The following is a 25,494-nucleotide window of genomic DNA, read 5'->3' as shown; positions in this document are numbered from 1 at the left end:
AATGGACTATGAGATGCCCCCTCAAGAAGGCAGCGGGGAGAGAAAGCGAGGCTTGGTGGCTTCTTGAAAAATACAAGAATCTGGGATGAGCAAGGAGACTCAAATTGGATTAAGAGAAGAGGTTGAATTAGCTCAAACTCTCACTATGGGAGAATGATAAAGGAGAATCAGATGCACAAGAGGAAGCAAGCTTAAGACCTTAGGGAAGGTGGAGGATGAAGGAGCAGAGTGCTATAAAAAGGAATCCAAGATAGGGAGATGGATGAGGGGATTATAAAGCTGATGCAACAGGATTTCAAAGAGTTAGATTGGCAGAAGATGGGTTTCGGAGATCCCTAGGACTAGGATTGTGGATCTCGAAAGATGAGGCTTGGTGGGTTGATTTGGATTGGTGGATCCCTAAGACTAGGATTGTGGATCAATAAAGCTAAGAGTGATGAGTGATTCAAAGAGATACTGATGCATCAGCTGGGGTAGGAGAGACGGATGCTGGATATGGATGGGGGATAATGGAGATGAAGGAAAACCATTGAAGCTTTTTGAGCGGGGGGATACTTCAAAGAGAAGTACCACCATGTAGTTGAGCACTAGATTTGCTATAGGACTATTGGTTAATTGCCAAGGTTACCAAGAAGATCAAGGCCTTTTCACCAACCGTCCAAAGGACTAACAAACTAACTCAAAACAAACACACAAGGATTGCCCCAGCATCACACATGAATCCTAGAGGAAGCAGTGTGGAAACGACACTGGAGAACCCACAAGCAGAAAAGAAAAACAAACGAAAGACTTGATCAAGACCTTACGCTCTAATTGCCCCATTCACAGCATACCATGATATGGAAGATCGTGGCAACCTTGAGGAGGGAACAAGGAGATTGCTTGGAAAAGATACTTCAAAACCCAAAAGGGAAGATCCCAAATCAAAAGAAAGTGAAAATCCAAAAGAGAACCGTTTGCCAACGAGATGGGTAGGACGAGGTACTAACGGACCAAGATCAGACATGAGGAAAGCTAAATCCTGCAAGGACCTATCGGAGAGCACCTAAGCTGGTGGATTTGGATGAGTGATGCATCTGGCAAGCTGAACTAAGAAAGATAACACTTTGGTGATAGGAAATCTAGCTAAAGGATGCATTGAAATATCTAACCAAAGTGTGTGATGTGTGGAAGATGTTGACCAAGGACGAACTGACACGAACGTTGGATAGATACAATGGTACTAAGCTAAAGAGGATGTACAAGATGATGGACCAAGATATGTTACAAATGTACAAGTTTTTTCATGTTTTGGTTTTTTTGAGATGGAAATGTTTGTGAAGGATGGGATGTCTATAATAGGTGATAGGTGGATAGGTAGATGGTTTGCGAAAAGATTAAGTGAAAATGGGGTTTTGTGTGTGCACGTGATAGTATACAAGCTAGGATACAAGATTATTTATAGGCTGGAATATGGTACAAACCTTGGACAAGATTCGGATAGACAAGGTATGGTACAAGATTTACAAGGTATAATACAAGCTTTGGTACAAGATTTACAAGGTGTATAGGAGGTATTTACAAGCTTCATCAGATTTTTGGATATTTGGTTGGAACACCAAGGGAACAAGAAAGTGTGTCTTATGGGATGGTGGGTAAATGGATGAGGGATAGGATAGTGATAGATAATGGATTAGTCTTTAGTACACAAGGCGCCTGAATTACCAGGTTTTCACCAAGGTACCTATCCAAGGTGCTTGAATTGCCAAGTTTTCACCATTGGACGCTTGTTTCTCTTTACTATTTTTTTTCTTTTGTATTTTTCAAAAGCCTGGTATACCAAGGATCTTCAAGCATAGAACTTCTTGAGATGAATGATGTTAGTAGGATCATTCAAGAGTTCTCCTTCTGGTGTAGATAGCTGATAAGCTCCAGAGCCAAAGGAAGCAGTGACAACATAAGGACCAAGCCATGTAGGTTCAAACTTGCCTTTCTTTTCTCGATCTGCTTGGACTTTCATGTTTTCTTTAAGGACCATGTCACCTGGCTGAAAGTGTCGTGGAAGCACCTTCTTGTTGAAATTCCTTTTGAGACGAGTTTGATAGACTGTGAGATGATCATAGGCTTGTTGTCGCTTCTCGTCTAAGAGATCTAGCTGGGTGAGCCGAGCTACTCTATATTCTTCATCTGATATTTGCCCTTGCAAAGATATGCGCAAGGAGGGAAGTTCAACCTCTATAGGTAGTACTGCTTCGACACCATAGACTAGGGAGTATGGAGTTGTGCCTGTGGATGTACGGAAGGAAGTTCGATAGGCCCATAGGGCTGGATTTATTTGTAGGTGCCAATCACGGCCGGAATCATTGACAACTTTCTTTAGAATTTTGAGGAGGGTTTTGTTAGTTGCCTCTGCCTGGCCGTTACCTTGTGGGAAATATGGGCTAGAAAAGCGGTGATGGATGCGGAGGGAAGTGCATAATTCTTCCATGTTGAGATTTTCAAAGTTACCTCCGTGGTCAGTGAAGATGGTGGATGGGATGCCGAAGCGGCAAACAATGTGGTACAAGATGAACTTGGAGACCTGAACTCCTGTAGCTGAGACTAGGGGGACTGCTTCCACCCATTTAGTGAAATAGTCTGTAGCTGTTATTATCCATTTATGTCCATCAGATGAGAGGGGTGTGATAGTTCCAACTAGATCAAGGCCCCAACAAGCGAAAGGCCAAGGTGGTGCAATAGGCTGTAGATCCTGTGCTGGAGCGTGCACAAGATTTGCATGCTGCTGACATGGGAGACACTTTCTGACAAAGTCACAGGAGTCTTCTTCAATGGTAGGCCAATAGTAGCCTGCTCTAAGGATTTGTCGCGCTAGGACAATACCACTCGTGTGGGCACCGCAAAGTCCAGAGTGTACTTCCTTTAACACCATTGCGGCCTCATTTTTGTCTAAACATCGAGAGAGAGTATCGTGATAACCCCGACGATATAGGGTATTGGCTATGATAACATAGCGAGATGATTTTCGGATGAGGTTCTGGCGTTGGGTACGTGTGAGGTGAGGGGATATGATACCATCGTTAAGGTAAGCGTGAATCTCATGGTACCAAGGGGATTGGGAACCAACCAAGATACAAACACGGTTTGAATCCTCATTCGCATAGGCGGGTGTGAGGAGCTGCTCCACTAAAAACTCATACTGTGTAGCTGCTTGGGGAATTTCCAAGAGCGAGCCTATAGTAGCCATAGCATCTGCTACTTTGTTCTGTATTCGAGGCACTTGTGTAAACTGAAGCTTTGTAAAATGTTGGGTTAGCTGATCAACTAGCTCTTTGTAGGGTAATAGCTTTTCATCTTTGGTTTGATATTCATTTAGGGCTTGCTTGATGATGAGCTGAGAATCGCCAAAGATTTGTAGCTCAACAATGTTCCATTCTACATCTATCTTTAATCCTGCTATGAGGGCCTCATATTCAGCTATATTGTTGGTGCTAGGGAATTGTATCTTGAAGGCTTTTGGAATGTAATCTCCTTGAGGTGTGACCAACAATATTCCTGCCCCTGATCCATGAGATGTGTATGAGCCATCAAAATAAAGTTTCCATGGGGGTTGTTCTTCAATTAGACAGATATGCTCATCTGGAAATTCTGTGATCAACGGATAAGCATCTATTAGAGGTGCATCAGCTAGGTGATCTGCTATAGCTTGCCCTTTGATTGCCTTTCTATCCACATACTGGATGTCAAATTCACTAAGGAGCATAACCCATTTGGCCAAACGGCCTGTAAGTGTTGTTCTAGAGAGCATATACTTGAGAGGGTCAATCTTGGAGACTAGTTGGATGGTATGACTTAGCATGTAATGGCGAAGCTTTTGAGTTGAGAAGACAACTACCAAACAAGCTTTTTCCATAGGAGTGTAATTGAGTTCATAACCAACTAGGGTTCTACTGATGTAGTAGATGGCTCTTTCTCTTTTGTAGTCATCAAGCTGTGCTAGAAGTGCCCCTAGTGTAGTAGGTGTTGCCGATATGTACAAAATTAGGGGACGACCAGGAATTGGTGGAACCAAGATAGGGGGATTGATGAGATACTGCTTGAGATGGTTGAAGCTGCACTGACATAAAGGATCCCAATTGAAGTTCTCATCCTTCTTTAGTAAATGTGAAAATGGTGTACACTTATCTGCAAGCTGGGAGATGAAGCGCCGAACAAATTGGAGCTTTCCTTGAAGAGAGCGAAGTTGTCGCAGTGTCTGGGGAGGAGGCATGTCTAAGATAGCCTTAACCTTCTTGGGGTCGATCTCTATACCTCGTTTAGAAACTATGAAGCCTAGAAGCTTGCCAGATGTGACCCCAAAGACACATTTCTTGGGATTCAGCATGAGATGATATTTGGCTAACCTATCAAAGACTTTCTCCAAGTCAGCAAGATGATCCATGAAGGTATGAGACTTGACCAAGATATCATCCACATAATCCTCCAAAATGCTATGGATGAGATCATGAAAAATGGCTGTCATAGCTCTTTGATAGGTAGCCCCAGCATTCTTTAGGCCAAAAGGCATCATGTTGTAGCAAAAGGTTCCCCAAGGGGTAGTGAATGCTGTCTTATGCTGATCCTCTTCTGCAATCTTGATTTGATTATACCCAGAAAATCCATCCATGAGGGACAAAATTTCATGTCCAGTTGTAAGATCTACAATCATATCTATGTTGGGCAAGGGAAAATCATCTTTTGGACAAGCTTTGTTAAGATCTCTAAAATCAGTGCAGATTCTGATGTCACCGGAAGGTTTAGTGATAGGGACCATGTTGGAGATCCACTCTGAGTAGTCAATAGGTCGGATAACCTTAGCAGCTAACATTCTTTCTAATTCAGCTTTGACCAATAATGCCACCTTGGGGTGCATTTTTCTAAGCTTTTGTCTGATGGGCTTGATCTTTGGATCAACTGCAAGATGATGAACTACAAGCTTTGGATCAAGTCCTGGCATGTCCTGATATGACCATGCAAATCGGCCAATATTCTCTCTTAAGACCTCAAAGAGGAGGTCAGCTTGGTCTTGTGATAGGGATGCAGCAATGTGAACAAGTCTGGGGATCTCTGAAGAACCAATGTTGACTTCTCGAGTATCCTCAATTAGAATAGAAGACACCTCTGGTCGATTATCTTGAGGAGGCAATGCTAAATCCTCATGTTCTTCTTGTGGCTCTGGATTTTCTTGCTGAGGGGTTCTCTTCGTTGCCTTAGCTAGTCTCAGATTCACCTTAGTTCCAGTTTTGGGTGTATCGGAACTAGGTTGGGGATTTTCTCCAAAATACCCCTTGGGATCTAGCTTGTAGATATAGGCAGAATCTGGCTTTTTTTTCTTGTGAGGAGTTTCAGCTCCCATGAATCTTAGAAGTGCCTCCTCTGATGTGAACTCATCGATGTGTATGACACTTGGTTGGTCCCAATCTATGAGTTGTGGATGGGCGAGTGGTAGGTCAATGAGGTGGATGGATAGTTCTTGGAGAACAGAGTCTCCGAGGGAGATTTGGTCTAGGATATCGTCGTAGGCTCTCTTTTCAACTTCCTCAGGAATGTCTTCAATTTCAACAAGGTCGCGGTGAATGTTTGAAAAAGCGTGACCGTTCTCATTGGTGCCCCCAGTTGTGGGTATGCCAAAGCCAAGACCTGACTTCGATTCCCACTTGTGTGTGTCGATGGGGCACTGCATGCCTCTTTCTTCTGGTCCTAGACCACCACCTTGATAGTTCCATTTGTTAGTGATGAGCTTATGTTCTTGGGGATACTTTTGGCTAAAGTGATCAAGGCGTGCTTGATTTCTTTGAGGTGCATCCTTATGTAACCATTTGTTGATATCTGGAGTGAGCTCCTCATGAAGAGGGATTTTCGAGGATACAAAGGTTGTTGGGCCAAACTGTTTGTATCGAGGAGGTGGAATTTCCTTAGCTTTGTGATATGTCGGTCGTCCATGGGCATGTGGATCAAGTGGGAGTGCCCCGACAGCAAGTGCATCTGACAGACTATACTCTCCACAACCTTTGTTATTGATCTTCACAGTAGACAGGGTAGAGGCGAGGATGGTTTCTGGGTCATTATAAGTGTGGGATGAGCTGGCGATGGATGTGCCGATATCAATTCCAGGGCAATGGTTTGTATATGAGGCTTCAACCGCATTGCAGTAAGCAAAGGGTTCTGGATCGGCATGGATGGTTACCTCAGTGCCCTGATGCAGAAATTTGACGCACTGATGATAAGTGGATGGAACGGCTTTCATGGCATGAATCCATGGGCGACCAAGGAGGATGTTGAATGGTAGGTTTAGATCAATAACATGGCAGAGTGTCTCTTGGATGACTGGCCCAACCTTGATTGGCAGCAAAATAGTTCCTTCTGTGGTTCTTTCCAAGTTGTCATAAGCTTTGATGGTGATAACCTCACTGATGATATCTGCCTCAGTATACCCAGCTTTTTTTATGAATTTTAGGGTGCAAATATTCAAGGCTGATCCATTATCTATCATTACTCTTTTCACAGCAAAGTTGGATACCATGATGGCTATGCGAAGCGGAAGGGTGTGATCTGGCTCGACCATGGGTATGTCGGTGGGTTTGAACGATAGGGCACATGAGGATGAGAGGTGTCCAACAAGATTACGAAAATCAGTAGCATTGATATCAGAAGGGACACGGGATTCTATGAGAGCACTGTCAAGGATGTTCTTGTACACAGGACTAGTGCGAAGAAGGTCTAAAATGGAGATTTGGGCTGGCATGTTCCCAAGGTGTTCCAAGATATTGTACTGACTTTTTGATGGAGCTGATGGTGTTGGTGTAACAGGTGGGCCTGCAATGTTAAATTGCGCTCTTCGAGTGGTGACTGCACACTCATTGTTTGGTCCTTGGATGTTGATAACATTGACGGAAGGCCCTTTCTCGGATATACAACCTATAAGGCTACCATAGTCTATATAGGATGAAGTGTGGTCATTGTTCTTCCCATGCTGTTGGTTTGGCTGACGGTTGTTGGTGTTGTTGTTGTTGGTTTGGATAGGTGCTTTTCCAAGATTTTGGTTGTGGTGTGGAGGAAAAGCATTTTGATAGATTTGTAAGCCTGCATTGGGAGAGGTTTGGGCTCCAACAGTGATTTCCTTCCGATCAATGAGGTCCTGCACATAGTCTTTTAGTTTCATGCATCTGAGGGTAGTGTGACCTTTTACCCTATGAAATTTGCAGTACTCATTATCTTTGTACCATGCAGCTTTGGATTGGCTTGGGTCAATTTGCTGGGTAGGGGGAAATTTGATGAGGTTTTCTTTGACTAATTTCTCAAAAATGACATCCAATGGTTCACCAAGGGGTGTATAGTTTCTAGGTGTAGGTTGGAATCTAGGCTTTTGTCCTGTAGCTACATTGATGGCATTAGCTTGATTGCTAGACCCTTGGAAGTTGGGTCTTGGATTGTGGTTTTGATAGCTTTGGTTATTCTGTTGTTGGTAGTTGATAGCTTGTTGATTTTTTGGTTGATATGGTGGGTTGGACTGGTTGTGAGAAGGACCAACAATATTCACATGTCTGGTGTCAGTGACGCCATCTGTTGCAACGTGCTTGTTTTTGTTCCAATACCTAGACTTGTCATTGGAATGTGATTGATTTTGGTTGGCTTCCTTGTAAAGCTTGACCACACCATCTTTAATGAGTCCTTGCTCAAGGATCATTCCTTTCTCTTTGATATCTTTGTAGGTTTGCAAACAGTTCATGGTCATGTGGTGAGCCAAGCTAGGATGGGCATTATCAATAAACATTTTCACAACATGGCGTTCTGGCAAGGTGCAGGATATGCGGGTGGTAAGGGTTTGCCATCTTTGCAGGTATTCGGCAAGGCTTTCTCCACCTTTTTTCTTGGTGTGGACAAGATCAACTATTGATAGCTCTGTTTCAACAAGATGGGCATATTGGGCTACAAATGCCTCAGATAATTCAGCAAAGTTTTTAATTGTACCATAGGGGATTCTATAAAACCATTCAAGAGCTGGTCCAGCTAAGCTTTTGGGAAAAAGGCGCAAGAGGAAGACATCATTGTATGCTACATCCTGGCAGTGCATGTAAAATTCTTTGATATGTGTGACAGGGTCTCCTTTTCCTCTGAATTTGTCAAATTTGGGTACCTCAAAGTGTTTGGGAAATGGTGTCATGGTAATGGCTCTGTCAAATGGGTAAGGACACACATTCTCAAACTTGAATGTCTTCGGATCATTCCCTTCTTGGATGGCTTTTAGAGCTATCTTTATTTGCTCCCATTCTGAATTGATAGGTGATGGCTGGGGTGCCCCCAATGTAGGAGTGCCTTGAGGTAGGTATTTACTGGATGGGGCCACTGAATATGGATGGCTATGAGGGATTTGCTGATAGGGATTGTACATTGTTTGGGCAGCTGCATGGTGGATGACAGGTTGCTGAGGGGGAGGTGGCGCATATTGCTGCATGTGCTGTGAGGCTTGCTGTTGATATGGGATTTGAGGTTGGGATTGAGGAACATAAGCTGGCTGTGGGATAAATGGATTGCTTTGTGGAGGTAAGGTATAAGATGGTTGAGAGGCTTGGGGAAAGGATCTGGGGGCTTGTGGGGTTTGACCAATATATGTGGGTTGTGCCCCCATTTGGGATGGTATCTGCAAATAATTGGTGGCTGGCTGGGGTGGTGGATTACCTCCTAGAAGTGGCATTGAAAAGTAGTTGGTAATTGGAGGTAATGGATTAGTTGGTGGTGGAGGTGGTGGGAATTGAAAGCTTGGGAATGGAACTGATGGGGTTTGATAGCTTTGTGGTTGGATTTGGAAGCTTGGTAGAGTGGTGGTAGGGGCTGGGGTCACTTGGGAGCTTGGTAGAAAATTGGTAGTAGCTTGTGGGATTTGATAGCTTTGTGGAGTGAGGGTAGTAGCTTGTAGATTTGTGGCTAATGGTATTGAGCTCCCAAGACCTAATGAAAATGATGGGATTGTGTGTTGGGCTGCAGTGAACAAGCTGGGGGTGATGAAAGGTTGATTACTTGGCCCCATGGGTGGCATCCCTGTTGTATATTGCTGAGGTTGGCCAAAGATGCTAGCACTGATTTGGGAGATGGGTGGATTTGGAAGGCTGGGTTGGGGAGCAGCAGCAGCAATAGTGAAGGGGGTGAACAGTGAGCTGTTTTGGGTAAAGGGGGTTTGGAGCGGAGAGGTATGAACCAAGGATGGAGTGGTGGTGGCTGGGTTGGCTTGCGGCATGGAGATTTCAACTTGGGTGGATGATGGTATGTTTGGGTCTATTGGATCATATGGATTGGCTGGAGGCTCTTCTTTTGGCATATATTGAGGATAATTTGGATCATAAGAGCCTATGGGTGGTGGTAGCTGCCCAAACAATGGGTGAGATGGATCTGATAATGGAGGGGGTCTTCCAAAGTCAAAGGTTCCTACATTTTCCCTTCGAAAATTAGCCATGATTGTCTCTTTGTTTTTGTCTATAATGGCATTTACCAATACTGCATTTCCTGGTTGGTTCATGAAAGCTTCAATGTCAGTACGTGATGGCATAGCTTTCTCTGTGCTGAAGGATGGCTGAGTGCTCAAGGGGGGTGAGGTTGTTTGATCCAAATGATAGGGCTCCATTGTTTCTTTCTTCTTGGCTAAGCGAGTGACGGGTGGCATGAAAAATGCTCCTAGGGATGAGATGCAATAATGCTAATGGATGCAAAAGGGGGAAGGCTTCTCTATGCAAATGATTTCCTAGGTTAAGGCAAAGCTATATGACAAAACCTAAGGAGGATTGGGTTGGAGATTCTAACTTCAAAGATATGTTGTCAAAGCACAAAAGGTCTGCTTTCCTATGTGTAAGCTTGGTGGTGATTGTGTCAACTTAAGGATAGAATGATGATCCTTTAGGAAGAACACGAGATTGACCACTTGTGGATCCCAACCTTTAGCTCAAGGTGATGAGGGATAACAAGTGACAAAGCTGGATCACCCTAGACAAAGCTCTGTCAAAGGGATAACCTTGGTGAGATTGATGGATTTGGAAGATTTTAGGAGTGGCAAACTTTTGGCAAAAGTGACAACAATTTTTAAGGCTTGGATGTGAGGTTTTGATTGCTGGCTAGATGGTTTGATTCTAAATGAGATGGATGAGCTAATAATGCTTAAGGGGATAACCTAAGATGGCTGGATTTTCTACAAAAATGACTCTAAAGTGAAGCTTATCCAAGAAGATGTGGAGAAACAAGGGTGTCTAATCATAGAAATCATGCCTAGTTGGTAAGGCATAAGCAGGATTAACTCCTGGATGTTGGCTAAATTTGATGGTGCGCTCTAACCAGGCCTCTTGAAGTGCTTCGTCGGTAGCTTTTTCCTCTACTTTGTGGAGTTTGGCAATTCGTGGGCTTGGTGTTATTTCTTTTCTCTTGGCTGAAAGTTCTTGGTATGCTAGAGATGGTTTGAGTTTAACTTTGTGGAACTTCTGTTTGGGTTTGGGTTGCTCTGACATCAATTTTTGAATTTGCTTGGCTTTGAGAGATCTTGGTTGTTTTGCTTCAACTCATTCAACTTCTGGAATAGGCAGTGACTACGCTAAGTATGCCCTAAGCTAGGATTGACCAAGTTTGGCAAACATTCATTCAACAAATAAAAGATCAAGAAATAGATAGAAACAACCAGATAGAAGTTTTTGATTCTCAGAAAGTGATACTTGCGCCAAGGAGTGTGTATGTTCTACAAATGTTTCGATCAGTCACCTCAAACACATTAACATCCTAGATGGTTGTCTACAAGGCTGACAGTTGGTTTAGCTAAGGAGTCCTCGATATACCCAAGGTACGTGAGGCCCAAATCCGTAGATGAGACCAAAAAGATGTCACACAGCCGAGAGGAGCGGTAACCCACTTCTCCTCTTTCACTTCTCAAGGGTATAAAGTTCCTTGAGGCTTAGCCCGAGTGACAAAATCTTGATCCCAAGAGAGGTGTCTTTCGATTCACCTCCCAATTCTTATACTCCGCCAGAACGCTGGAGTTGAGGTCGTCCAAGGGGTGATGAAATCCCCAAGCAGGCCTCCTAAAAAGAAACAAGGTTTTGGATCCTAATCTTATGCACCCAAGATGGCCTCGAAAGACGACAAGGGGAGAGAAGACTTGGATGACCTTGGGCTAAAAAACACGCTTGTTCTTTTACCAACTGACTCTTATGTGTGCTAATCTAGACTTTGCAAGCACTCATGTTTAAGAGACAATGTTCAATTCCAACTTGAAGTGCCAACAAAAGTAAATCGATCGAAGAATGCAAACAATAAGAAGAGTTAGGGTCAACACAAGCAAACTCGCGCGCCCAGAGGCCCTCCACGTCAAGTATCGATTAATTTTCTTTAAGGCATTCAAGATTGAGTGTGAGTTTTTTTTAAGCCCAAAACAAAAGTGTGTGAGATTCGATTTCAAGCGTGCGCCCGGAGGCTCTCCACGTCAGTTTTTGTTCAATTTTAGTGCCCAAACTTGAAGTGTGATCGATTTAATCTAGAGTTTTGATCATTTAAGAATTTTGATAAAGTTAAAGCAAACATTCAAAGACCAAGTGAGTGAGTTAGATTGTGGAACATTTAACACCTTTTTCAAGTAGACCCATCCCCATAAATGGCGCTGAGATTGCAACCAATGGTTAATATTTGATGGGTGATTAGAAAAGAGGTGAGTCCAAGGAACTACTCAAATTGATTTTTGCAAATTTGTATTTTAACTTAACAAGGTTTCTTAAATGTCCAAAAATCAAACTTTACCTAGATTGCATGTGGAAAAGAGATTTGTTTTGTTCAATTTTTAGAAGCTCCAAATGAAGTGTTTGATATTGCAATAGTTAATTGATCCTTAGAATTCAAGATTGGATTTGTTGTTTTAACCATGCATTCAAGGAAAATTTTATTTTAATCCATAGCATTCAAGAGTGATTTTAGCAACATGCATTCAAAGAAAAGTGGTTAAACATTCAAGTGTTTTCTTTTGAGCATTCAAGATTGAGATTTTGTGTGTTGTTTTAAGAACTTTGAAGTGCTTTGTTTTAACCTTAGATCATTCAAGATTGTTTTGGACTCAAAAGTGAAAATGACTCTTTGGACTTTGGTTTTCATTCAAGATTTTGTGTTCTAGTTTGCATATTTTAAGCCCAAAAATGATATTCCTAGATTGTTTTGATGCATGAAAATCCTAAGAAACATTCAAGATTTTGCAATAAGACATTTGTTTGGAACAAATAACAAAGCTTTTAGGACAATTTTTGGCAACCATTTTAGGACTCTTAGTTTTTATGAGATTTTTTTTTTAAAAGAACTTTAGTGTGCACTTAGTGTTGATTTTGAACCTTTTGAAATGGAAACTTGAAGTTCTTTTTAAATTCCCAAAAATGAAGTGTTCCTAATTTTGCATGAATGTATCTAAAACCTTGATGTTGCAAGGATGCAAATGATTAGATTGGTTTAGTTTCACTTGTTAAAAGATTTTTTCTTTTTTGCAAATTTTTAATTTTTCAATGGATTTAAGTATGATTTGGGGGTTCATTTTAAGCACTAAAAAGAAGTGTGTATGATTTTGCTTTCTTAAAAAAAAATGGCCAAGATCTCCCACAAGAAGAAGAAGAAGAAGTAGATGGAATAAGAAGAATATAGACAAGAAGAAGAAGAAGAATTTCAAGTTCTTTGTCCACCTATAAGCTTGAAAAATCTGCAAACACTGTGAGATAGATTATGAGTTCCTTTGTCTTCTTCATGCTCATGTGGACCTACAAAACCAATTTATACAATCCTACCAATCACAAAAACAAGAAAAATTAGCCAAAATCAGCAAATGACATACAAAAATTGACTAAAAAAGCTAATGAAGATGACCCATGCGGGGTCCCACCGGGCGTGCCAAAATGTATATGAGAAAATGTTAGTATGCTAATAGAAACCAAATTTAAATAAAGCTTCTACAAACTAAACAAAATTCATAAACTTCAAGATAGACTAAGATGAGCTCTTAATTGAAAATATGAGCCATTAATGGGCTCTCTCAATAAGAAGCTCTCTTGTTGAGTAGCTTTGTCTAAATAGATAGGATGTATGCTCAAGCTTTATGCTTCAAAAAGGGCTTCAATGGATGATTGTAGATTTTTGGTGTGGATAGATGGCTTTAGTATGGATTTGGCTCTCAAAATAGCATTATAACTTTACTTCATGGATTGTGTTATTTTGCAAAGGGGAAGGATCCAATTTATAGGCAAGAGGCTTGAGGGTTTGAGGGCTAAGATGCAAGGATGGGAAAAAGCTTATGGAGGGCTCAGATTGCATGAGAGGAGAGCACATGGATTGTGCTTCCTTATAGCCAATCAAGGAGTGACACATGTCACATGGTGAGAGGATGGAGGAAAGGGGAAGGATGAGTCAACAAAGGAGGCTCAAGGGATAAAATCTTCATAAAGACCCTCATAATGACTTGTAAGAGCAATAAAAGGGCTTGTAAGAGTCATTTATGGCCTAGTGGACTTCATAAAGTTTTATGGTTGAGATATTTTGAGGGTGATGAGAGCAAATTCGACTTGGACTTGATTAGGAAAGTTTTAAGCTTGCTTAGGCTTGTGCAAATGATTAGAGGATGGATTAGGATGGTTTAGGATTAGCTTAGGGATAGGCAAGTGGATGGCATTTAATGAGGGTGGGTGAAGGAGGAGATATTTGTTAACTTTGGCTTGGGTTAGTAAGTTTTAACCCATGTTTAGGGAATGTGACAAGGTTAGGAGGGGATTAGGATTAGGTTTAAAGACATCTTCTAGAAGAGTCTAGATTTTGGAGGAGGATAAAGACTTTCTAGAATAGTCTAGAATTTCCTAGGATGAGGATGAAGACTTTCTAGAAGAGTCTAGAACTTCTTAGGATGAGGATAAATTAGATTTTTAGGAAATAAATAAAGTTTTATTTATTTCAAGGGTTTGGGTTGAGGAGATATTTATTAAAACTTTTTTAATAAACATGAGGATTAATATTTAATTTTAATTAAATATTTTGAGTTGGGATTAGGGGTAGGAAATGATGGGATTAGCCTTTAATCAAAATTAAAGAAGGATTAGAAGATTTTGGAAGAGGTTATTGGTCATAAGGAAATTGGCCAACTTTTGGGAAAAAAATAATTTTTTTATTTATTTTAGGATTTTTGGTCAATTTATTAATTAAATAATTAATAAATAAGGAAATAATGTTTAAATAAGATTTAAACATTTTTGGGAGGGATTCCTTAATTAAATATTTTTAATTAAGATAAAAGGATTTAATGGAATAAAAATTAATTAATTAATTAATTAAATAATTAATTAATTAATAAATGATGATGTCATCGGGAATTTTTCAGAAAATAAAAATACTTTATTTTCTAAAGGATTTTTAGGTGTCTACATTTATAGTACAAAAGAATTATGATGATATCTATTTTCTAGTAGATGCTAACTATACTTTTGTGCAAGCTACTACACCAAGGGTGAGATGGTTGATACCCTTAGGTTATTAAATAAATGTGGATGAAGCTTTTGTGGCTATAATAACTTTACTGATAGAAGAGGTTGACAAAAATGCAAAGGCATTTTGAAGCTATGAGTTGGTGAAGTCCAAAATTACCATGGAATTAAAGACATCTTCTTCTATGAAGAAGAAGGAGAATATAGTGAAGAAGCTAAAATCTAAATTTGGAGAGGGTGTCGACCAGGAAGAAGAAAAAGATGAAGAAGAGGATGAAGAGGAAGAATATTCTCAAGCACAAGTACTACTAGCTTTGACACAAGATATGGGAGAAGACCAGTAGGAAGAGGAGACTAAAGTAGCTAAAGGTGCCAAGGTAGAAAAATCCAAGGAAGGACCTAGGTAAAAGAACAAACATGTGTCACCCTTTTGTTAAGGAAAATAGCTAATTACAAAAGTATAACTATTCACCTTCAATGACATAAAAATGGTACTATCATTTTGAATTTGGAAATTAATTAAACTAATGACATGTGTAGAAATGGATAAAGTTAAGGATTATAATTTTTAATAATTATTTGGAATAAGAATTGATATATATTTCCTAATTTTTATAGATAATTTTTTAGGTGCTAAAAAATGCTTAAAATTAGGGGTCTAGTTCCCACCACAAAACTATATGGAAATAAAATTACTTCCATTTGATCTTAGACTATGTTATATATAACATATATATCTAGAAAAATCAGAATTAAAAAATGGCTTTAGACCTATATTTTCTCTTTTATAAGGATTGAAATCTCAACTCACCTAAAATTGATAGTTTTCACCCACCACATTTTTCAAAACAAATCTATTCTAATGAGGAGAAAAATTATACATTCTAGAAGAGGACTCTCTCCTCTGGAACGTCATATAATTTTTAGATTTTTTTTATATGATCTAATATTCTTTTCTTTCTCAAAAGTGACATATTTTCAAGTGTTAAAATCCACGGTTGTAGAATTTTTTAATTACAATAAACTATATCTAATTAAAACACTATAAAATCTATATGAGAATATTCTTGACTTTGAGCACTATAAAATGGTTTTTACATATTATTAAAAAAAATCATAAAAATAGTTAGAGTTATCAAAATGTCACTTTTTTGAAATAATTTATTTTCTTTAGTAATTGGATAAAAACTAGTATAAAACATGCATTTAATAGATATTTCCAATGGAAAATGTGTGAGACCATATATAACTTAGCTAGAATGAATTTATCTAGATCATATATTTTAAAAAATAGAATTTTAGATGGGAATACTCAAATACTATCATTCTAATAAGTCATCATGAAAGGTGACACAAATTTGTACTTGTACCCACCTACTCCCACTAAAAAAAGAAGAGAAAGGCCAAGGCACAACCTGTGGCAAGGGCTAAGAAAACTATCAAACCAAGTCAAGCCAAGCCTACTGCACCTACCACAAGAGCTACTACACGGGAAACAACACAAAAGGCTAAAGAAAAGACCAAAGAAATAGAGCAAGGAGGTCAAGTGTAGAAAAGGCCAAGAAAGATATATGTGGCACAAGCAGATTCTGATGAAGAGAAAAAAAATCAGATGACAACATCTAATTCAAAGTGGCAAGTCATAATCCTTTATAAAATCTTGAAAACCTTTGTGAAAATGTTAAGAATAATGTAGATCTATTAGGATTTTATAATCTAGGTTCTGATAATCTTGGTAAAGTGGAGAAAAAGAAAGTGGAGGAGGCCATATATGCCATGATGGAAAAATTCAAGACTATCCCACTAGAGATTGTCAACTCAATGTTTGAGCTTGGAGAGACAAATTAGAGAAACATCTTTAGTTCAAGTAATGCCTAAAATAAATAAGGCACAAATTTCTAAGGCTATGAAGTAATATATAGTTAGGTTTACACCTAAATATAGAGCCTTCAAAATTTTACAAAACAATATTGAGTATGTAGGTAAGAAGTCCACACAGAAGAAGAAGCTCACTTATGGGTTGGCTACAGTCAAGAAAGGTGAGAAAGAACCCATTAAAGTGAAGGATGATGAAGAAGATGATCATGATGACACTAATGAGGAATGAACATAAATTCATTCAAATTATAAGGCAACAATAGAACTAGAGTAGCATGAAGAAAAGAGTGTGCAAGACACACAATTTTTGAGTGTCAACCCTCAACATGTGACAAGTGAAAACACTAAAACAATCACAATTAAGGATTTTTTTGATGTCACAACTCAAAAAATCAATCCCCTTTCCAAAGAAGAACTTGAAAAGATACAAGATTAGTCTACACTACATGCAAGACTTTGTGAAAATCCTATACCAATCAGTGTGGAAGAGCTATACAAGAAAGTGATTGAAAATAAAAGGGAGAAGATGAATACACAAGAACCACCTTCAATGCCCCCTCAAGTCACTCATCTATAGCCTTTAGAAATAGAACCTAAAGCTATATTAGAAAAGGTTGATACAATTGCAAAGGATAGAGTGGAATCCTAGGCCATAACAAAAATATAGAGTGGAATAAGACAGGTAATCTTACCTATGCCTACAACACAAGATCAAGGTGCATCACAAGTTATTGTGGTAGAATAGGGAAAGCCTGGAGAGAGTGAGATGAAACCAAAAATGAAGGAAAAAATAGCCATTCAAGCCTTGGTAACCTTACCAATATGTGGCATCCTTCAAGTCATACTCTTTAGAAGCTGAGCATAGATGCAACTCCATTACAGATCTCAATGTCAAGCTTGAGTTCATCAAAAGCTAAAGAAGTAATCCAATATGGAGATATGAGCCTTGATGAAGAAATATTTTTTCCCAAGTATGATTATGATAAAATGACCATACAATGAATGGGTATATTGCAAAAAGCTTTAGCAAGGAAAAAACATCAAGAAATGCTTAAAAGGGATCACAGACAGAAGAAAGCACTATAGGATATTAAAGACATTTTTAAAGATGTATTTAACCTGCCAAATCTAGATGAGACAAAATTGCTAGAATGGTCATTAAAGAAATTTTAGAACAAAGTCAATGAAAAGATATCGGGTGAGATAGAACTAGCACAAGTTTCACTAGAAACTAAGATTGAGGATGTGAAGAAGATACTTGAGAATATTTTATCATTGTACACTAAATTGTTTAATCCAACACTCTTCACCCAAGAGACCAGAAGTCACATTCTGAGTTTCAAAAGTCATATAAGCTCATCAGGTGCAAAATTGTCAATGATGTTGGCTCAGCATGAGAAGCACTTTAGGACATTACTTCAAGCCCAAAGTTAGTTAGTTGGATTGTCAACAATTGAGGCTAATATAAGGGCCAAACTGATTAGCATCTAGACCACTTTGACTCCTCATATGGAAATTTTGTACAAGAAACAAGGCTATGCTGAAACCCTATTAAAGAAAGATCCAAATATTTATACACTAGATGGTTTAGTCCACCTTGCTACTAAGCTATCCATCCAAATCAAGTCTTTCGATGTAGAATGTGAGAACTGGAGTGCAGCTCTCAAGATAATCATAGATGTCCACAAATCCTTTTTGGACAAACATACAATAAGTGTATAGCTCATTGACATAAGTGTCAAAAAGGGGGAGATATATATTTTGGGGAGATATAAGGAGAGTGAGAAATGGGGAGTACAAGAAAAGGGGGAGATGAAAAAGAAAAGGAGCAGATATGAAGAATTGAAGAAAGCAAAAAAAAGATAGAATAAAGACAAAATAAGCTAAGGGAAGAGCAAGCACAAAATTGCATAAAGTCAAAGAATATCAGTTGAGGCATATTTACTCAGAAGGAGTATAGAATTTTGGATACATAATAGACATATCAAGTCATGGGGAATTATTAAATTTTGATGTATCCAATTTATTGCAAAATTTTGAAGTTTTGTATATAAGCCAAGTTAGAGAAATGTTATTCTCATGAGATAAAGGATATTAATGTTTAGTCAAGTATTTTTGACACTCATGTCAAAGGGGGAAATTGTTGATCCCAGATTGATTTTGACAAGTGAGTGCCAAAAAACTTAAGTTATTTACTTAGTTCATGCCAAACAAGTAAAATATACCAAGCACATCATGTATATTATAGAGCATACCAAGTCCGTAGTTAGTATCAAGTCACTCATGTGCTGAGTAACATATTACCAAGCAGATAGTGTATGTTAAATAATAAAGACGTTGAGTCACAACATAGAGAATAGTATATGTCAAGCATCAAACACTTCAGATGTTGAGTGACACACTTTTGATGTATTTGTTTATAATGGCACAAACAACTATGTAAATTTTTTTGAATTAACTTAAGATTGAATTTTGATATTTTGGAGATAAGGATGAATCTTAAGATGGATTCCCAATGCATTACATTTAGCAAATAAGAAAAAGGGAAGGTTTAAGTGGAAAAATAGATGAATTTCAACTGTAGACTCATACCTTACCCTAAGTCACCAAAGTCTTCTTAAGGAGGACAAACCATAAACTCTCTAGCAAGTGTGTAAGGTGTATGAAGGAGAAAATAGAGAAGTTTGCATGCTCAAATAGAGAACTCATGGTGGCTAAGGAGTTATGATCTAAGAATACATTGCAAAATTAGTTAGAGAAGAATAGAGGAAGGAGAAGAGTATATAGAAAAGAGAAATATGATAAAAAAGGATCAAGAAGACAACAACTTAGAGGTGATCTTTCATCAAGAAATCAAGTAATAACCATAGGATCAAAGCTAAGACATTATAATTGGTGATTTCAATCAAAATCTCTAAATAGAATAGTACTAATAGGCTGTATAAAATCCTCTAATAGGGTGCTTACTTAATTGTAAGTTAAAGTCCTTTAACTAGGCACACTTTTAATAGGGTGTTGAAATCCTCTAAGAGGGTGAGACCTAATAGTCTTTGTAATCCTTTAATAGGGTAGACCTTTAAGAGGGTAGATCATGTTTCATTGTCAAAACATTATAACCTTCATTAGATACACTTTATTATTGTAGTAGTGAACATTTGTGGGTGTCATCCCCATCCCATTTTTATGTTCTCATTGGATGGTTTTTAGGTAATCATATTTGGTTTTATATGTGTGTGAATATTTATATGTTTACATGATCTAGATGTACATGCTTTACATGTTATTTTAGTTTACTCATTGAATGCATGAGATGGATGCAAGGTGAAAGTTTTATGGGTCCAATTCTAAACTACTAATTCACATACCCCTAGAAGTTTACCTTTCCTATTTTAATTCTAACACTTTACAACAAATATTCATGAAAGATTCCTAAAATACAAAAACTTGACATCTTCACTGATAATCTTTTACCTGACTTTGGGTATCAAGTTCAACTTCAAGGTCCACACACCTTTGAAGACATGGTCACACAAGCTATCTAGATAGAGGAATTCATGGTCAAGTAACCCTTCAAAAGGACACCAAACAAGGATCGACCTATAATAAGGATAAATCTAAGTATGTGAAAAAGAACTAAGAGGTGGTACATAATTGATTTGTTGAAAACATTACTCCTAAACCTACTAAGGTAGATTTCAATCTTACTGACAATCTCAAAGCATCTAAGAATGTTGATAAACCTCCCTTTGATAATAAGACATTTGGAAACATTCCAAAGAACTCATCTTGGGTTACACACCAAAAATGAGAATATACACATCTTGACAAACCTTTGGATGTGGTCTACAAAACCTCGCTACAAAACAAGATAATTTTTGCATTGGATAACTCTTGTCCTTATGATCCACAAACATGACCTTAATGGTGGAATGAAACTCCATTTTGCAGATATCACCAGAAAAAAGTTCATAAAAATAGCATTTTCATCTACCTGCATCACAAAGTGGAAGACTTAATTGATGATGGTGACATTGTTGTTGGATGGATATAACAAGAACTTGGATCACAAGGCTTTCAAAGAGCCATTCCCATATTATCAAAAATGAAAAAACTCAAAGAAAAAATCTCATAGCAAGATCAACTATACATACTCTAATGATGATGATAGGATAGTTCACATTGTTGAACTATTGGATGTTGAGTATTGTGATGTTATCACCATTAAGGGACAAGAAGATAAAATTAAACCTAAGATGTCATTTCTCTTAAGGTGAACTATATCCAATACATCTATCAATGAACCATTACAATATCTTGTGCAAATGCTATTATCCATTCCTATGCCAAGATAGTACTCGAAGGCTCTCGACCTTCTACTCCTAATTTAGAAAAAATCAAAGACAAACCTCTTACTGGTCCATCTGGAAGAGGTACAAAAGTTACAACATCATCTGTGGCTACTGCTATAGTATCCTTGATCAATTACAATGAACAAATGCTCAAATTATGATCTTTGAATTCCTCAAAATCTTTCCTACTCATAGATATATTCTCGGCAAATCCCTTATTGAGGCAAATGTACCTCAAGATCTTGATCATGATAGGTTCCAATCTATGGTAGGTCATTTGACCTTGGCTTACTATATGTCCTTCTCCGAGGAGGAGGATAATTCATTGAGTAATTCACATAACTAGCTACTATATATTGAAGTCATGATACACCATACACATGTTTGTCATGTGCTCATTGACAATGGAATTAGTTTAAACATTATCACTATTTCTCTTCATAGAAAATTGGGCTATTTTGAAGATTCCATTTCCCCCATTGCAAGATAACTATCAAGGTATATGACAAAGTCAAGCATAAATCTTTGGGTCTTGTTGTCTTGCCTCTCTGAGTTGGTCTATAGAATGGGATGTCACTTGTCAAGTTCTCAATATTCCCTTACCTTATGACATTCTGGAAGGAAGACCATGGATACATGAAATGAAAATTGTGTCCTCTACTTACCATCAATGTCTAAAGTTTCCATTTCACAATTTTGAAGTCACCATACCTGCAAATACTAGCTATACTTGTAATATGCTAAAATCTATTGAAAGCTTTGTACCTACAAATAAGGAATCTATGGACCATCATGGTAATAAGCTGAGAAAATTTGAGTAGTCATTCAAGCTAAAAGAAACTAGAATGGGTGAATATCACATAGAATCAGTTTTGTCTTTAACATCTCTTCTTAAGTCTCCCCATCATTATAGGAGACCATCTGAAGCAAGGATACCATTCGTGCCAAAACTTCAAACTAAGTACAATGGTACCTTTGTTAAAGGTATTGTACCTCTTGAGGGTGAAGATGAAAATAGATGCATTTCCGCATGGATATACAAAGAGAAAAGTCTAGTTGACCTCACAAAATTGTTTCATGAAATTACTCCTAAAAAGTATGGTCTAGGTCATCAAATCATGAAACAAATTGGATATGAGGGGAATAGTCTAATTTGATGCAACAAAAATGGTTTGATTGATCTTATCAAAGTGATAGCTAGAAGGTCTCAAGATACATGTGTTTTAGGCTTCAAGAAGATTCCCTTCCATCTAGGGATTAACAAGTTTATACCAAAAATTGAAAGTTCATCTAACCATGAGTCAAAAGTTGACTTAGCTGACCATGAGGAAAATGTTGATGATGAGGATCCTTATCCTTATCCAATTCCTGATGATCTTACTAAATTATTTGTAGAACTAGATGACTTTGTACCAGATGTTAGCATTGTGGATAGTAATAGCGATCCTTCTAACAACACTATTGATTCTCCCTATATTCAACAAGAACAAGGAAATTCTAGTCATACTTTAGTCATTAAGAAACTTTGTAATGATCCAAATGATGTAGAATTTGTCCCTATCACTATTTGTGAATTCTATAGTTTGTTCCCATGTAGCATAGATCCTCAAGATTATGAATTTGACTCTCTATCAGAAAAAACTATAGACAAAGACATAGATCAAGTTCTTATATATGAAAATCATCTTAAAGTAGGGTGAATCATCTAGGGTTAGGTTAGGAAAGTCTCATTCAACTAGTAGCATTGAGTATCTAATTAATGATAGTAGAACTCAAAGGTATTTGAACACTCTTTTGGATGAAATCACTCTAGGTCTCAAATTGCTTGTCTACACATTTGATGATTATACTGTGAATGCTATCAAATCTACCACATCTCTTTCACTCGCCTATCCGAGCTCATAGATTTGAATTCCAATACATCTAGTGAAATCCCTACATTCCAAAATAACTATAATCTTACCTATTACTTAAATTTTTTTGAACCTATAATGTCTTGCACCAGTGAACAAGGTGTGAACATGACTGAAGTTTACATGAAATATCTCAATCACACAATAAAAAAGAAACTAAATAGAAGGTTCAATGGTGAAAACCACATTTTGGTAGTATTAGAACCTAAAATAGTAAAAATAAAAGATGTATCCAAACATGAAAACCTCTCTAAGGCACCTATAGATGATATTTTTAATGAACTTCCTAGTCATTTTTAGAAAAGATCATTAGTATTGATAGAAAAAAACAACCAATAAACTTGGGCATAGAGAAATAGCCTGATATGATACATCTTGCATAGTCACTATCTCCAGAAGAAAAAGATGAATTCATTGCCTTCTTCCAAGAGAAAAAGATAAATATTGCATGGACATTCTTAGACATGCAAGGATTAGATCCTAATCTCATAATGAATCATTTTTCTATCACACTAGGAGTTAAACCAGTTAAACATAAACTTAGAAAAATGCATCTTTGTGTTGCACTACTTGTCAAAGTTGAACTAGAAAAGCTCTTGAAAGTTTGTTTGATTTGTGCTATTGATAATGTTGAGTGGATATCAAACATAGTTCTAGTCTAAAGCATGACTAATCTATCAGAGTCTGTATAGATTTACGAGATCTAAACTTAACATGTGCGAAGGATGATTTTCCACTTCCCAACATTAATATAATAGTGAATATGACAGTAGGATATGAAATGTACTCACTCATGGATGAATTTTTTGGTTATAATTAGATCAAAATTACACCAAAAGATTAGGAAAAGACTACTTTCACTTATGCATGGGGAACCTACTATTGGAACGTGATGCTATTTGGTTTAAAAATACTGGTCCCATGTATCAAAAGGTAGTTTCTAGAATTTTTCATGATATGATTCAAAATAGCATGGAGGAATATGCTAATGACACCTTGGTTAAGAGCACAAAATGAAACACTCACTTTCAATATTTGGGACTCATACTAGATTGTATGTAGAAATTATGTCTAAGACTTAATCCCAAGAAATATGCATTTGGTAACATCCAAGAAACTACTAGGTTACATTGTCTCTGCAAAAAGAATTGAGGTTGATCCAGAGAAAGTTTAGGTAATCATGGGCATGCCTCCACCCCATAATATTAGTTAGATGAGGGTCTTACAAGATAAACTTCAATCCATTTTTAGATTCATCTCATAGCTAGTGGATTGGTCACAACCTTTTACCAAGACTTTGCATAAAGGTGTGCAATATAAATAGAGCCAAGATTGTAATCATATTCTAACACATATAAATAAATACCTTGTTAATCCACTGATCTTGATGCCTCCTATCTATGGGAAGACTCTTATTCTATACATCTCAACAACATAGTCATCTCTTGGTATTTTGCTAGCCCATGAAGACAATGATAAAAAGGAAAGAGCTATCTACTATCTGAGCCACCTACTAGTTTCTTATGAAATGAATTATAGTATCATTGAGAAGGATTTCTTGGTAGTTTTCTTTGTTTCTAAAAATTTGAGAAACTGCATGCTCTCTTATACTATGTGGCTAGTTACTCAAATTGATGCACTAAAGTACTTACTCAACAAGGCAGATCTAACAAGAAGGTTAGCTAAGTGGACAATGATATTAAGTGAATTTAACATTCAATATATTCAGAGAAAGGCTATCAAAGGACAAGAGATTATAGATCAACTAGAAGAAGCACCAATGCAGAGTCTTCTACTAAATATTGACTTCTTTGATGAATAAATTCTAATGCTCACACACCAAACTTGGGTGATGTTCTTTGACATTTGCTTCACACAATAGGGATCTAGTGCTAGGATCTTATTCATAACACCACAAAAGTATTTTCTACCTTAGGCGAACAAGATTTCCTTTCCTTTTACAAAAAATATTTTAGAATATGAAGTCCTAATTAATGCCATCAAGATTGTAGTTGAATGGAGAGTGGATGAGTTAAACATCTTTGGTGATTCACAACTCATAATCAACTTGGTCAATGATATGTATCAGAAAAAAGATGAGAAGTTGATACCTTATGAAATCATGGGTAATGACCTAAAGAAATAATTTTCTCATATCACTTTTCAAAAAATTTCTAAGGTAGACAACAAAGCGGCTGATGAAATGGATTCTCTTGATTCCATGTTACAAATGCCAGAGAATGATCTTCAACATGAGTTCCTAATGAAAATATTACTCTACCCTACCTATAATTCCCCTAAATCTTAGATGATGTACTATATTATGGGACATGAATCATCTTTCTGCCACCATATATACTCTTACTTGAGTGACCGAACCATCCTGGACAATCTAACCCAAAATGAAAAATATCACCTTATCTACAATGCTTCATGATATATTATTGTTATTGACAACTTGTTTAGGAGAGGTCTTGATAGAACACTCCTTAGGTATCTAGAACCTAATGAGTCCAAATGTGCATTAATCAATGTACATGAGGGAATTTTCATATCTCACTCTAACAACTTGACACTAGCTTGTAAGCTTACTAGAGCTAGTTACTATTGGCTAAATATAGAGCAAGAGGCAATCAAATATGTCAAGTCCTACAAAAAATTCCATCTCCATGGAAATTTGATTCACACTCCACCCAAGGAGATAATTCCACCTATCATGTTGTGGCCATTCCAACAATGGGCCTTTGATCTTCAAATGGACACAAGTTCATCATTATAGCTAGACTACTTCATTAAGTGGGTAGAAGCAGTTCCTCTCTTTATAGAAAATGAAAAAATTGTAGCTCTATTCATTATGAACTACATCATATG

This window comes from Cupressus sempervirens, chromosome 7, assembly GCF_028749045.1.
Source record: "Cupressus sempervirens isolate cs-2001-9-10 chromosome 7, ASM2874904v1, whole genome shotgun sequence".
NCBI lineage: Eukaryota > Viridiplantae > Streptophyta > Pinopsida > Cupressales > Cupressaceae > Cupressus > Cupressus sempervirens.
Note: the sequence above shows the minus strand (reverse complement) of the source record.